Genomic DNA, 14,940 nt, shown 5'->3' on the forward strand with positions numbered 1-14,940 from the left:
GTTCCATCTCTGACAGAACACGTGCATTTATACAGTCATTAAATATACTCATTAGAAAAAATAAGGAATATTAGATGAAATAGAACTAGAAATGGAAAGGAAATTATTTCAGCACTTGTACTTGATCAGCACAAGTACAGAGTCTAGAAGACTAAAACTGGTAAAAGGGAAACCACTCACAGTAACAATTTTTAACCTGCCAGAATTTCCAAAGGAATTTGAATGACCATTTTGACAGAAGCAGGTGACAAGCTGTTGAATTAACATTTCTTTTGGGTTAAACTGCTGAATTCTCTAGACATGCAAACTCCTTCTATATAAATACATAAAGCCTCTTATCTCCACTATTCTTTCTCAGAAGAGCCAAATTTCTTATTAAAGATTGAATCGCCAAATGCAAACCTTCACTGGCTCCTGACCAAAATATTACTTCCATTCAGAAAAAACACATGGGGAAACAAATAACGACTTAAGAGGATTATAGTTGGAAAGGCGATTTCCTTCAGATGAATGTTTTTCTCCTTTCTACATCAGTCTAAGAGATATGGTTTGATCAATCAGTTGTTTATAAGTAATTCTCAGACAACTGTCTGAGCCATTGTGCACTTTGATACTTCATTCACCTTCTCAGAAAATAAAATAAATAATGTGGACTTATCTTTCAAACACAGAAACAAAGAAATACCTATTATGTGCTAAAATAACACAAAATCCAGCTATAGCAATACCACTGAGAACTCCAGAAGAACCTATTTTTAAGAAAACAGCTATATATTTCATTGGTCATTTTATCTAGTACTGGAAACCAACAAAAATAAGGGCAGGGTGTGAGCGGGAATCTCTAAAGGCTTGATTAAAGTAAATATTCAAAGGGATATTACTCAAGTCAGTACCAAGAGCTTCAGCCAGTTTCCAAAGCCTTTTGAATTCTCAGAGCTAAGCCCGGTGAATTCAGATGAAAGTTCCTTTTCTTCCACTTTTAAGGGAAGAAATAACTTATGTGAACTTTCTGCAAAACACCCTTCTGAGTTTAGTAAGTGGGGAACAAACCTAAAGCACTGCCAAGACACACAGCTAACCATTTATAAACCTTAATGTTTCATACAAATATTAAGCACTGATCTACTGAAACAACACAGAGGTATTCCAATAATGCTGTTTCAAGTTATGTAATACCATCCCCTTAGTACATAAAAACCCCAGCTCCTCCATTCTTGCTGCCTAGCCCACATTTTGTCCTCTGAGGAACACAGGCACACAGAGTGCATACTAACAACACCAGGTTCCCACTTAACCCAGCAAGAGGCACAGCAGAGTGAGGAAACCACCTGGCCCTGCCTCACTCTGAGACCATGCCAGCCTATTCAGTGGGGCTGCATGAAAGAAAGAAAAAGTCCCTGCTGTATTTCAAACACACTCTAAGAGCTATGTATATTACCACAAAAAGCGGGGAACTACTCTATCTGATCAGCAAATGAATTTCTATAGCCCGCTAAGCCTTACGGCATTTAGGCAAGAGGAGCAGGGGGAAGATTTGCTCCCTTTAAATCCAATGACAGTTACTTGATCTCCTCCTCATCCTGTCACAGTTCCCACAGCCTTGCAGTATTCCCAGAGATACCACCAAGCTATTAACACTTTTCCCCCAGTGGTCACCACCACGTGCTCACCCACCAAGGCATATCAAAGTGCCAAGTCAGTTCCAAACTCTTCTGTTTCCTCTTTCCCAGTTCCAAACTCCTCCATTTCTCTCTACAAAACAACCAATCCAGAAATTCACTTTGAAATAAGCAACAGCAATTCTGTAGGGCAAACTTATCCAAGCAAGGAATGAAAAATCTGCAGAGAAATGCAGACTGAGAAGATGTGCTGACATCAAATAAAACATGACCCTTGATCTTCCCCGCAGTGAAAACACTCATGGGATTTCTGGACCAACCTGCAGATTCTCTGATGCTGAATAAATGCTGAGGTCACATTGCAGGGTTTCATCATCAGAAAAACGAAGGCTATTCTTAAATTAATGCAATAGATGTGCCCAAAAAGTGCTCCTGGGTGCAAAAGCAAACTGGGACAGAATAAGACTTCTGTGGTAATAAATAATCCTAGTGTCCAAAACAGGGAACATAAAAGCCATCTCTCAAGTGATGGCTGACCCGCTCTAGAGACTGAGTCATGCCTGCAAACTGTCTGTGGAGAAGGCTGCCATTTCCCACCATCACACCAGCAAACATGACCATCACAGACCATCTTCTCCCAGGCCTGGGAACACTCCTAGGCCCAAATGAATTTTACACAGGTGCAACCTTACAGCACTCCTCTATCAGGCCACCTATGCTCATAAAAACTTCTAAAAAACTTAGAACAATCTTTTCTTAATTGTGCATTATTACACACTTCAAAGATTTAAAGAACTCTGACTGGAGACAGAAAAACACCTGCTGGCATAAAAAGCAGAACAGGGAGAGAAGAAAGAAAAAAGACAACCATACTTTCGGCAGAGGAGAAAGTAGAATTACATGCAACCAAACTCCCCTTCCCTTATGCATATGCCACTGGGTCAGCGTTTACTTTCACCTTTCAGTCCTGACCTTTAAAACAGACCAAAACCTTTCCAAAAAAAGCATAATTTTCTGTCTCTGCACTTTCAGCTCCTGTGTATCCAATAAATGGTGGATGCCTCCTTCCACTGTGTCAGAGCAAGAGATTTTGACACAAGCAGAGTTCAGGGGCAGTTGCCCAGCTCTCCTGTGGCAAGCAAATTCCTCTTTTGGCTGTTCCATACACAATCCATACACAATCCATACACAAGTTTAAGTCTGGGCATCTCTGTGATATTACCAGCCAAATGCCAGCATGAAATGTAAAGCAGATCCTTAGTGGGAGGGAATTTTCTTTGGTTTGGGGGCTTCAGGTTTTCTCTTAAAATCCAACTGTAATATAGTTTAAGCAAAAACTATTAAAGTTTGGGAAGAAGTTGCAATGAATCACAGTTGATTGAATGAATCATAAAACAAAGGCCAAACTTCTTTAAAAACTGTTCAGTCATTTTAGCATCTACCCCAGCTGGTGGAAAACAGGAACTCCGGGTACTTAATAAAAGCAACTATAGTGAATGTTAAGGCAACTACCAAACTTCAAAATTACCAGTTATTTTTAAAAGCTTTGAGTTTTTACACCTAAATTTAAGAAAAGTTTGATTTATTATAAAACATGTAAACTATGTGGCACTTCTTTTGAATTGTTCTTACTATCAAACTGGTAAAAAACCCCAAAAACAAAACTACAAAACTAAGGAACAGGGTTTGAATCATGTAAACTGTAATGGTTTGAATTAGCATAACCTTTATAGTATGTCTAGATGTATTTTGTCTTTTTCCAAAGTTAACTGTCAGCAAAATTTACACAGAAACTCAACTGTTTGGTTAATTAATTTGTTACAAAAGTTACTAGCTAAAACAGATTACCCGTAACTACCAGTCTCAAATCTATGAAGCTGAAAATTCAGCATATTTCTCTAAGGAAATAAGAGAACTGCTCGATTTTTCAGAGAAGTAACTAGAAAAATATATTTTTCTTTTACCAATTCAAGCATGTATTAACATGGAAATAGATAATCAAGTCCATTTCAACCACATACATGTTCTGCTCTTTTCTGCAGTTTTGCTCTTTTTTCTACCCTGCAAGAACTCCATCAAAGATCTATTTTAACTGATGCATCAGAGTGCACACTTAGCAAGATTATAAGAAGACACCAAATGAAAAAAGACTATCAATCTTTTAGCTGCAATGAAGGAAAAGAAATCTCTTAGGAAGAACACTGAATGCTCTACAAAATTGAAGAAGATGACTCACCCAGTGCCTGATTATTGGGTAGTGTTTTACATTCCACTTTTCCTCTGGGATACTGGTGCCTCCCCCAAGAAGGCTGCACTCCACCTATTCCCAAGGGGGAGCCTACTACTGTAGACTGCAGGGAAAACCCTATATCCAAACTAACACTTCATATAGAGTATTAAATACACTTTGAAAATATTCCATCCAAACATATCAGAACACCATGGACACTGTAATCTTCAAGATATCTACCATGAGCAGCATTTTTGTGAGTAGAGGTTTGCAATCCTAGATTAACATATAAGAATCATCAAGGAAAACTTATTTGTTTACTTTTAGTGATAAAGATCAATGGCAGGAAGCATGATACTATAGAGATATTAAGATATTTGTATGATGTCTACTTATAATTAGATGTGTGTTTACATTATGCTTTCCACACATACAGAAAGAAGCGTGCATTTTTGTACCAGTACTGCCCATTCATTTTAAGGAAAAAACCCCAGCTACTAATCTCATTTCCAGCAAGCATGCAGCAGCTTATGTCACTCACCTTGAAGACTAATATCCAAGAAAGCAGGGAAGGAAACTACCTGTGCAGGGGAATTTCATGCCTCCCTCATTTATACAGTTATTTACACTACAGAATTTACTCAAGTATCTTTATGTCTCATAAAGGTATGGGTAAGACAAAATACGATTTGACAATCTCAAGAAACGTACACCACTCTTGGTGCTGAAAGGCTGTTAAAGAGCTTCATGAGAATTAGAGTTTCAGGCAGATAAACTACATCTTGGGAAGCCATTTAGGTACATGGAATGAATAGCAACAGGGATGAAGAGCTGGGGCACTCAGTTTATCAAATATGCGCTGTTGCACCACAGGAGATGAAGCACAACAGCACTTGTGTGGGGCTCCTCCAGCCCCCAGAGTAAAAAGCATTTGAGGTTTTTGCCTCTCATCTCTCCTGGCTGGTGGGGGAAACAAATCAAGCTGCTCTCAAGAATGGAGAATAATAGTAAGCTTCAACCCTTGGAAGACAGTCCTCTCACTCATGCAAAAATTACCTAAATTTTACAGATTCACCCATCTTTTCTTTCCTTGCTCTATGCTTAGTAACAATACAGAAATTAAGATTTGCCCAAGCATGTTACCACAGGCGTCACTCTGTCTCTTAAAGCCTGCTGGACATCAACAACCCAGCAGATGGTCATTACTCCAAATTCCCCACCCTCCATCATCATTAATTCAGGAGCAAACTCATTTCAATGGGCTAGCCCCAATTCGTAAGGAACTCATTGTCCTGACCAAATTAATAGCTTTACATCTTGCATTACCAGATGTGCTTCAGAGACACAGTAACATTTTATATTATAATGTGCTGTTTAAAGTGCAGTTTAATGTCATTTCTCATAAATATTGCAGTACAAGGCAAACGTACAACTACGAACCTATTCCCAAAACAAACACAAAAACTCTGTATTTTTGGTTTAGATCCTAGACAAATTTGGCACAAGCATTGCTCAATTATCCTGCAACCCACTTGATCAAAAGCTGTCTACTCTGATACACAGTCTTTTGAAAGGCTTTACTTCACCCTGAAGATTAATAAACCCTCAACCCTGGCATATCCAGTAAAGAGACAGGCACTTACAGTGCCTATTACATAAGCAACACAGTTTAGACCAATCATAATAACAATAACAACAAGAAATTGGACAAATAAAATTTATAAGAATTTGGAGTAAGTCTTAACTTCACTGACAAGTTACCAGCAGATTTTGATACATGTCAAATGAGGAATGAAAAAGAACAGAGGAAATAATTTGTCATGACTTGAGTCATGCCATGTCTGCCATTTGTCAGCAAGTTTGCATTAAAACAATGGAAGACTCTTTTCCATAGGAACAATTTCCAAATATGAACATCAATAGACTAGAATCAACTAGGAAGCCATCTTTCCCACTTAATGAAAAAATAAAAAATAGAATTTTGAAAATAGCCATGTTCCTTGTGAAAAACAGTTAGAGATCACTGAAGGACTCTAATTCAAAAAGAAAGTATAATTAAAAATAGAGAGCTTTCCAGAGAGATAGTATTTGTTTGAGTTACATTGTTATTTTTCTATGGAACTGAAACAGGTTCTCTTACAATCCTGCGTCTGAAAAACTTCTCTTGCTGATAGTTTTGTCAAAAACTGCTTGTGTGAAATGTTCTGTTTTCAATAAATTGTTGTTTTCCAACAAAATATTTTTGGCTGAAAAATTCCTAACTGGCTTGACTTGTAAAATAATTTCTCGAGTGCAACACTTCATTAAGTCCTATGCCTTTCCTTAGTTAAAAGGCTGCATTGTGTATTTTAAAGATATCCACTCACTCTCATACCAGCACAAAACAAGTAACATTTGTGTTTAAACCTATGATGCATAGGGGGCATTTTTCCTAAGAAATCTATTTCTACATAGAAGAAATAAATATAACACCTACGATATTACAGTCTGTTCTGTTCTACCTTGAAAACAGGATTAGAATCTACATCTCCAATAAACTTTAACCTCTGTTTGATCACAGCCAAAACTTTACACATTTAAATTATGTGGAAAGCAAATATCATCCAGGTGGATTTACCCTGGAAGTGCAGTTTACAGCCACAGCTGAACGAAAGGAGTGAGGGCTGAAATGTCTGTGGTTTGACAAACATAATTCTGGGAGGGAACAAGGGAGAAAAAGAAATATTTTCTTATTAAAAGGAAAACAAAGAAAAAGTTATGTCTCTTATCAAATTCCATACTGGTATAATTTTTAATACAATAGGAAGTCATTAATCAAGAACATAAGATCATTTGATGTATTGCACTTCTGTAACTGAAGCTAAATATGCAAAGGTGGGGGCTTTTCATTTATTAAATATTTTTTCAAATTCCTACATAACATAACTAATAAAAATATTTACTTTTACAAAGGGTCAAGTGGACAGAACATAATTCTCTCAGAAGTAAACCAGATGTTCAGTTTCTTCAAAGCAATGTCCGTACTGATAAAAGCAGTAGCTAATCTTTCTTTTAGAGGTTGAAGGTCTTGTTGAAGTTTCTCTTACTGAAGAACTATGTATCAAACTTTAATGAATATCTGCCTTAATGGAAGAAGTATTTTTAATTTTTAATAGGATTTTGTGTGTATAGTCATCAATGCATATGTACTCAAAGAGCTGTCTTTGAAAATTTTGTAAAACAATCTATAGTCACGCTCTACATCATGTATTGCATCTTAAATTCATGATAAAAGAAGTCACATCTGTTCTCAAAGCCAAGATTCCATATTAAAACCATCCTAGCAAACTTGTGTATAGTAATTTGAATACATTAAGTCACACAAATATTCAAGTGTTTCTCACAAGTAATTCAAGTGGTGCAGAATAATCTATCAATGTAGTGCTCAGAATTGTAAAAAGCTCACATTAACAATATATTATGTTTCTTAATAATGCACTCTTTATAAAGCTTAATATATTAATAGATCCATAAAATGGGATACACAGAAACTCGAACAAATACATTTTAAATGATTCTGTGGGTTTTTTCCTGTATTACTTGGCTTTTGCCATGACTAACACTTAGCTACTACACCATAATGCTTGCCAAGAGATGCAAGATAATTCTGAAATCCTATGGGGGTAGGTTAAATGTTTAAAAGACTTCAGAGGCATGAACAGGGTCTCTGAGTATCTCACTCAGAAAGCAAAAGGATTACTTAGTTGCTTAAATTTCTCTTAGATAAGTCTTTGGGGAAACAAAACTCAGTTTTACCACAGTAGAAGGAAACCCCACCCAATTTCAATTTTAATTTAAATTTGGGTTTATGTCACCTGCTTCTTCATCTTCTGAATTCTGTTCTGATCAAGGAATGGCTAAAGGTTAACCTGGGACATTAACTGCAGCATGATTCACTTCTGGTATCACAAATTTTGTGTTCACCCATGTTGGTGTGCAACTATAGAACACTCTCTCACTTTTCCCATTTCTAGTGGCCAGGTGTATGTGTTATTTGAAAAACCTTTGAAAGGCTGTAAGCTTCCAGCATTGTATGGATAGAAAGTTGTACATCTCAATATACCCTTTGTTAAACGATCCTCTCCTAAGAGGACAGGGACAAAGCAGCTCTCAGGATTGCAAGTGACAAGAAAGGGCTGATGAAAACCCCAATTTTATCCAGTACCCATCAGAAACCCCCAAGGAAGAGGGCAGCACTACCCAGTTCACCAACTTTAGGTAACCAGCTGCATCCAAGCTCAACACAAACTCTTTTAGTTCAAGTATCAATGTGTTTAGTCTGTGCAAAAGCAGAGTACTGGCACCTTACTTACAAGAAATGGTGCAATTAAACAGAATGAAAGAAAAGGAAGGAACAAAGAACAACCAAATAAGTAGGAAGAACTAAAACTCACAGAGCTCTTTCAATTAATGGTTTTTCAAGAACTTTGCATGGCAAGAGACAACAAAATGGCCAAGACACACGCTCAGGGTTTGCATAGAGTGCATACCACTTTCACATCTTTATAAAACAGAAATTAAAAAGAAGTTGTGGAAAAATTATGGCTGGTACGATGGAAGGGACAAGCTGTGGTACACTCTGCTACCACAACCTACTTCACCCAGCTGATTTACTGGCCTTCCTCAATCATTTCTCCAGACATTTGTCTTCCCAAGCATCAAGTCTCATTCTTCTCTCAGGCCAGACACTTACCAATAGTTCAACATTTATCTGTCCCCAGAACCTCTTTCCCTGTCATCTGTAAAGCCAAGTAAGGAGCTCCATATACGTCCAACCTCCTCTCTGGGAGAGCAGGAGCACACTACAGAGCTCCCCCATTTCTTTCTCAGCACTTCTGAAAGCTATGCTGCAACACATCAAGCAGTAGATGCTCAAGCAAGAGCTGAACAATGGTATCACAGACCTAGAAATGACATCTCAGAAACTGTAGTGAAAGATGTGTGAATGTTTTGGGTTTTGAGTCCTTGGTATGAACGCTACCTTATTTCTTCCCTTCCCCAAAGGAAGCCATTTCCAGCTTGATTTTTGAGTATTAACTCTACAAGGCAGTCAACTACGAAGACAGGACTCACATGCAACCAATACTTAGCACCTCCATAAAGATTTTGTAAGATTGTGTGTGTGTGCATGTGTAAAATACACTTGTTTGAAAAGCAAGTGATTTTCTTCCAGTCTGCAATTTGTTTTTCTGCTCCAGCTACACCTGTGATAAAGGAACAACACTGTCCCTGTACCCTCTCTACTAACTAGCCCTGAACAGGACAAAAAAACAACCAACCAACAAAAAAACAGCCAACAGAAAAATAAAAGAAAAAAAAGGGGGGAAAAAAGGAGTCTTCAAGACAGTGTCACTGCTGTACAGGATGCTCACCAGAAAACAACAGATGTGCTATAATCACTACTGCCCATTCATTTCCTTTCTGCCAGAAAGAAAGCAGCAGGCATCAATTAAGAAGCTCTATCTACAGGACACAAAAGGAAGCATACACTTCTCCTTGGTCACTTGACCGCAACAATAGGGGATGGAAGCGGGAAAGGACTGACCACTCTGAGCAAGCGCGGCGGGGAGAGCAGAGAGGCGTGAGTGAGCTGGTTTCTTTGGATTTTTTAAAAAATATATAAGAATTTTTCTTCAACTTTAATATACTTTAATATACAAATGTTTAAAAATTAAATCACTTCGCCTACAAGTTACACCAAAAAAATCCTAATTATATTATTTCTGAACTTTTTCAGAAAATACATTTAGTGCTTTCCATAGCAGAAAACCCCAAACATGGGAACTGACAAGAGAATTAAGCAGCCTCTATCTGAAAAAGCCGTTTTATCAATTAACAAAGGCTTTTCTAAAACAGTTATCACAATTTTTATAAAAACATCAGTCTAAATGTACTAGGTACATAGAATTTCAATACATCACTGGCATAAATTATTTGGATTAGAATTTTTTAAAAAGTCTATTCAGATCTGTGAATCCTTCCATTAAAGACTACGTTTGCTGGTCAGCTTCATCACTCTGAAATAGAATGACAGCTTTCATAAAACTGCCAACAACAGTAAACCCTAGAGATGGGCTTTATATTATGTCTGTTCCACAACTGTAGTCAGCCACAAAGGGTTTGCAGGAAACTTATTAAAAATGTGAGCCTTAATTAAGGTATTAGGCCCTAATCTAGCATGCTAAATTAAACTCCAAATATTCCCATGGACACTAATGCAACTGCTCTAAGAGCTCGGTACGCACTTCCCACAATAGGAAAGCTTTTACAGGCCTTCACATTGCAACTGAACCCTTATTTTCACTCTGTACCTCTGCTTCATTGCATACCAAAAATAGACCCAACTTACAGAAAAGCTCATACGTGGGCATAGGATCATTCCTCTCCACCCCCACACAGATTTGCAAGCCCTCACACCACTAAAGGCATGACCTAAACAAAGCATTCAGTGATGCAAAAATGTTCAAGGAATTTTTTTAATGTATTGACTTTTAGCATAAACACACTGCATATTAAAGTCACATGGAATTGTCAGAATAAAGTATATTGATCTAATGTTTCCTTTTCTGCTACACATGTTATGATTTAATAGATGCTGAAGCCCATTTTAATCCTTCTAAAGATATTCTAACCACCAACTTATTGAAACAATTAAAAACAGACAATATTGTTATGTAATTCAAATGGATAATAACAAAATAGAAACAATTTTCATAAAGCATTTCCCCCCACCACCCCCAAAAGTTTTTCAGAATGAAAATATTCTTAGATGTTCCAGATGTAAGCCTGACACGTAAAGCAAATTTGGAAAAATTACTGGTGGTTATTTGGCAAGGTTCAACATCCATCCCTCAAAGCTGTATCTGCCTAAACCATTAAGCTCCTATTTTTACAGAACACCAGTCCTCATATTTTCTGTTTCTTCCTTTTTCCCACAAAATGAATTCCTTACAATATGCACTTCATCCAGTCCTTGAATGCCTTATCCCCTTAGCTGATACATTCCCACACACTCCAGCTTTGTTGACACAACAATTTTTTGAAGCACTTCACAGTGAATGCTTGTCTGCCAGGGATCCCAAAGAATCTTAGGAAATCCTCTGCATCTTAGGCCACAGGAGCAATCCATGTTATCTCTGCTTTCAGAAAAGAGGTTATTTTAGTCTGCTGGTCTGGTTAGCTTTTTTGTTCATCATGAAAACACAATAAAACCACTGCAAATCAAAACCAAGGCCAAGCAGCACACTTGAAATTAACTGGAGATCAGGAAAGGGGGAGAGTTTGTGCAAATAATTCACTCTAAGGTCACTAGGCAAATACTTTGCATGCATTTGGGTATGCACAAACTTCAAGCTAAATAAATAAAATTATTTCCTGTGTGGAAGATGGGAATGTACAGCCCCTCCATGCTTGTGGATAAAAAAATATGCTAGTAATTAACTATCAGCAAATAAGACAGAGAACTAGTGTACTGCATTTAGGTCATGACAATTATTTTTCTCTAATGCATGTTAAAACATGCAACCTTATTAAAATCTTGCTATTTTTGGAAAAGGCTGAAGAGGAATTTCTGGTCTTTCCTCTTGCAGTCTCCACAAAACATTTTTCTGCTTACAGAGACTGTTCTCCCTTGGATCCAAAGGAAAGTAAGATCTCATTAATGTTTGTCAGATGTAAGCTTTAATCTAGTGCTACACAGTCCTGCAAGTGTCTTTTTATTACAGTTATGCAATCTCAAAGCACTGGAGTCAAAATAAAGTTGCCATTCTTCTAAAATTTCATAAACACTTGAACACAATTGGATCATAAATATATACTACAAAATTATACTACAAGCCCCACTAACAGTAAGGTAAAAAGAATAAATATTATTAATTAGTGGTCTAATATAGCATATTAGTATTCCTTCTGCAGGCCACAGAAGCCAGAGAGGCAATTAACACAATTCACCTTTTTTTTTTTAAATATACTTATCTATGCTATGCTGCTTTCAACAGTAGCACTGCAAGGAGTGAAGCAGATTACCTGTAAGGCATCAAGTTTTTCCAAATAGCAGTGACTGAGTTGTTAGTCACTGAATGTCTGCTTTTTTCAGAGAGAAGAAAAGACTCCTTTAGGTTGGCACCAGGAATCTTTCTTGTTGGAGAGGAGGAAAAAGGGATCTTGCCTAAAGCTCTCATATGAGAGAGAAAATAGAGAAGGAGACTATTTCCTGTAGAGTCTCCTTCCAGTCCTATTGAGAAGTTTTCTGGAATGTTGATTTGCTTCAGATAGTCAATGAGTGAAATCAGTTATGACAATCAGGTTGCATTTCCATGGCACGTAAACCTGCTTTTTTCCTATGTTCCCAAGTTTCTTAGATGCTCCAAGACTGCCAGGCAGTGAGATTATATAAACAAAATTAAATCACTAGAAAATAAGCTAAAATGACACAGACTAACATAGGAAATCTCAGGAGAACAAAGTTGTCCTGGATCTCCCCATAGGTACATTGTTTCTCCATAAAACTGGTACTTTCACTTCCAAAAGGGAGAGAATCAAGACACTGAACAAAAATTCAGCTACAGATCTTTAGTAAAACCTCCATTTCAGAAACAAATGCTAAAACTGAACTGTTAACCTCCCCTAACTGCTTAGGTGCCCCCCAAAATTGGATTTAATGGGCATAAAACCCCACTAGTGTGCACATGAGGAACACCCTCTCTCCTGGCTAACCCACATGCCAGGCTGTTCAGCACAGTGACCTACTGTGGGTTTGGACACTAAGCAGCCTCATGGTTAACCTGAGGCACATTCACTGTACACCAGTGGTAATCCTCTCAGTCAGAGACACACCAAAAATCATCTCACATTTAAAATAATGTTAAAGAAAAAATGTAAACATAATAGTAAAAAAATTTACCTGGTAGAGTACTCACCTAATATGTCGCTGTTTGGTTGGGCAAAATGGAGTCACTTTTCCTCTCCTCTGTTGAGTCTCTGGCATTCTGCAGAAAGGAGAGTGGAAATTATGGAATTAGAGAAAGGATAAAAGGGAGCTCAGCTGCACAGCTCAGCAGGGGTCTAGGCACACCTCGGTTTATTCCCCCTAAGTCACGCTTGCTGTACGAACACCTCCCATTCTGTCCGAAAGAGCAGCTGAATAAAACATAGCACAGGCTGAATCCAGTTCAGACAAGCTAAGGAGTCAGACTTTGAATAGGAATTAGACACTAATGTCACTCTGAAAATCCTATTAAGAGCCTTTATCACTTCTGCCTACCTACATATCTTTAAAAATGTGGATCAGACAGCTTGCCTATGCCATGCTGTATGGCTGTGCTTAAGCAAGGAAGTACTGCTGGGTTCCCAAGCTCTAAACCCCAAGGGCTCCAGGCCACACTCCTTCTGGAAATTGTTAGAGCTGATTCTCAACATAATTATCTTTAATGCTTGGAAACCTCTGTCCAAATGAGCCCTCACTTCCCTGGTAAGCAACATCAGTGGCCTATAAAGCACATCAGAGATATAGGTCACTGTGATCTGCCTGGTACCTCCACCAAATCTAGGTATTTTCACAAGGTCAACAAAGCGTGATAAATATCTGAACAAAAATAGTGTTTCTCCTACCAACCCCAGCTATTTAGGTAGAATTGCGGCGCAGCTTTTTCTTACAAAATTTATTAGCCTGCTTTGAAGCCTAAAAATGGAGGATTTTTGATTTAACAAGGGAAAGAGCTCATTCCCTCTGCTAAACTTGTAACCCCTCCCAGCCTCAGCAGAATATCAACTGGAACTGAACAAGGATACCTTTTTTATTATTTTCATTTCTCTAAGACATTGCTTTACATTTCCCTTTTCTACAGTATCCAACATTAATTCACCTCTCCTTCTGTGCTCTTTTCGTGCCATGGACTGAGCCAAAGGTGACAGTGAAGAATCCACAGAAACTGAACATCAAATGTTCCTGTTCTGAACTTTCAAGAAACTATTTAATATCTTTCTTCTTTTTTTATACCATCATAAGGCCTGTTTATATACTTGAAATGGAAACAGTGCACATTCAGCTGCAATTGATTTCCTGTATGGCAAAATACCTCAGGCATTCAGCTGGCTGGGAACACTATGGAGGCCTCTCACCACCATCAGTTTTCTGAGACTGGGAAGCTCTGCCCAACGCTTGTTCTTATGCCAGAATAAATGAGAGACCCTGCTAAGTGTCCAAGTTAATTTGGTCTAGCTGACCCAAATCATAAACAGACAAAATTTTTTATTTCAAAAACACATTTCAAAAATACTGGTCTATTTTTAACTTCAACAGTAATGCCATCAATTCAATCTTGCTAATGGGGCATAATGTTCATCTACAGATAAACACATTTTTAAATACAAAAAACAAATCCATCTGAAATTTTCTTTTAATAAAATATCAATATATTTGCCTTCTCCATGCTATCTTTATAGCAATAAATTAGCAGATAATTTCACAGACTAAAACAGTATATTTTTTCTTTTGATATCACCGAGTGACAACTACAGCAATAATTTTATTTCCTTCACTTAGTCTTTCCTTTTAACAACTGAAGACACAGAGCAGTCTCCACTAACATTTCGAGGAATCTGAAGAAGACTACATGAGTAGTCTCACAGAGTTCCTGTGATCAGACTGTAACAGCTGTAACATTCAAATTCCCAACCACCTGACTGTAGTTCAGATTTAAATTAAGCAAAACAGAAATGCAAAGTGACCTATAATTACCATCCTACTTTCCACTTATCATGTAAGTTTCCCTAGCCTCAAATCCTCCAGAGTCAAAGGACTCAATTTCAACTGCTTGAGAACCCAGTCTCCTTAAGAACCCTAGAAAAAAAAAAAAAAAACAGACTGACAATATAACCATTTAAATATACACACATTTGTGTATATATATATATAATATACATTATATATGAATAAATGAAAATCAGGAATCTAGATAACCCCAAAGAAGCCTACACTTTTTACTGGGGCTCTCTTGTTTGACAGTAGTTTCATCAACAACACTTTCTTAATTCTAGGGTGAAATTATTTGC

General features: G+C 37.5%; 1 protein-coding gene across 1 annotated transcript in view; it reads right to left on the reverse strand.

Annotated features, from left to right (window-relative positions):
* PLEKHG1 (pleckstrin homology and RhoGEF domain containing G1) overlaps positions 1 to 14,940 on the reverse strand; it is a 125,873-nt gene that overhangs the window by 101,021 nt on the left and 9,912 nt on the right. The window contains exon 2 of the mRNA XM_059468270.1: positions 12,807 to 12,875. The gene's annotated coding sequence lies outside the window, so the exon portion shown is untranslated. The remainder of the gene's footprint in view (positions 1 to 12,806; positions 12,876 to 14,940) is intronic.

Source organism: Ammospiza nelsoni, chromosome 3 (assembly GCF_027579445.1).
Source record: "Ammospiza nelsoni isolate bAmmNel1 chromosome 3, bAmmNel1.pri, whole genome shotgun sequence".
NCBI classification, from domain to species: Eukaryota; Metazoa; Chordata; class Aves; order Passeriformes; family Passerellidae; genus Ammospiza; species Ammospiza nelsoni.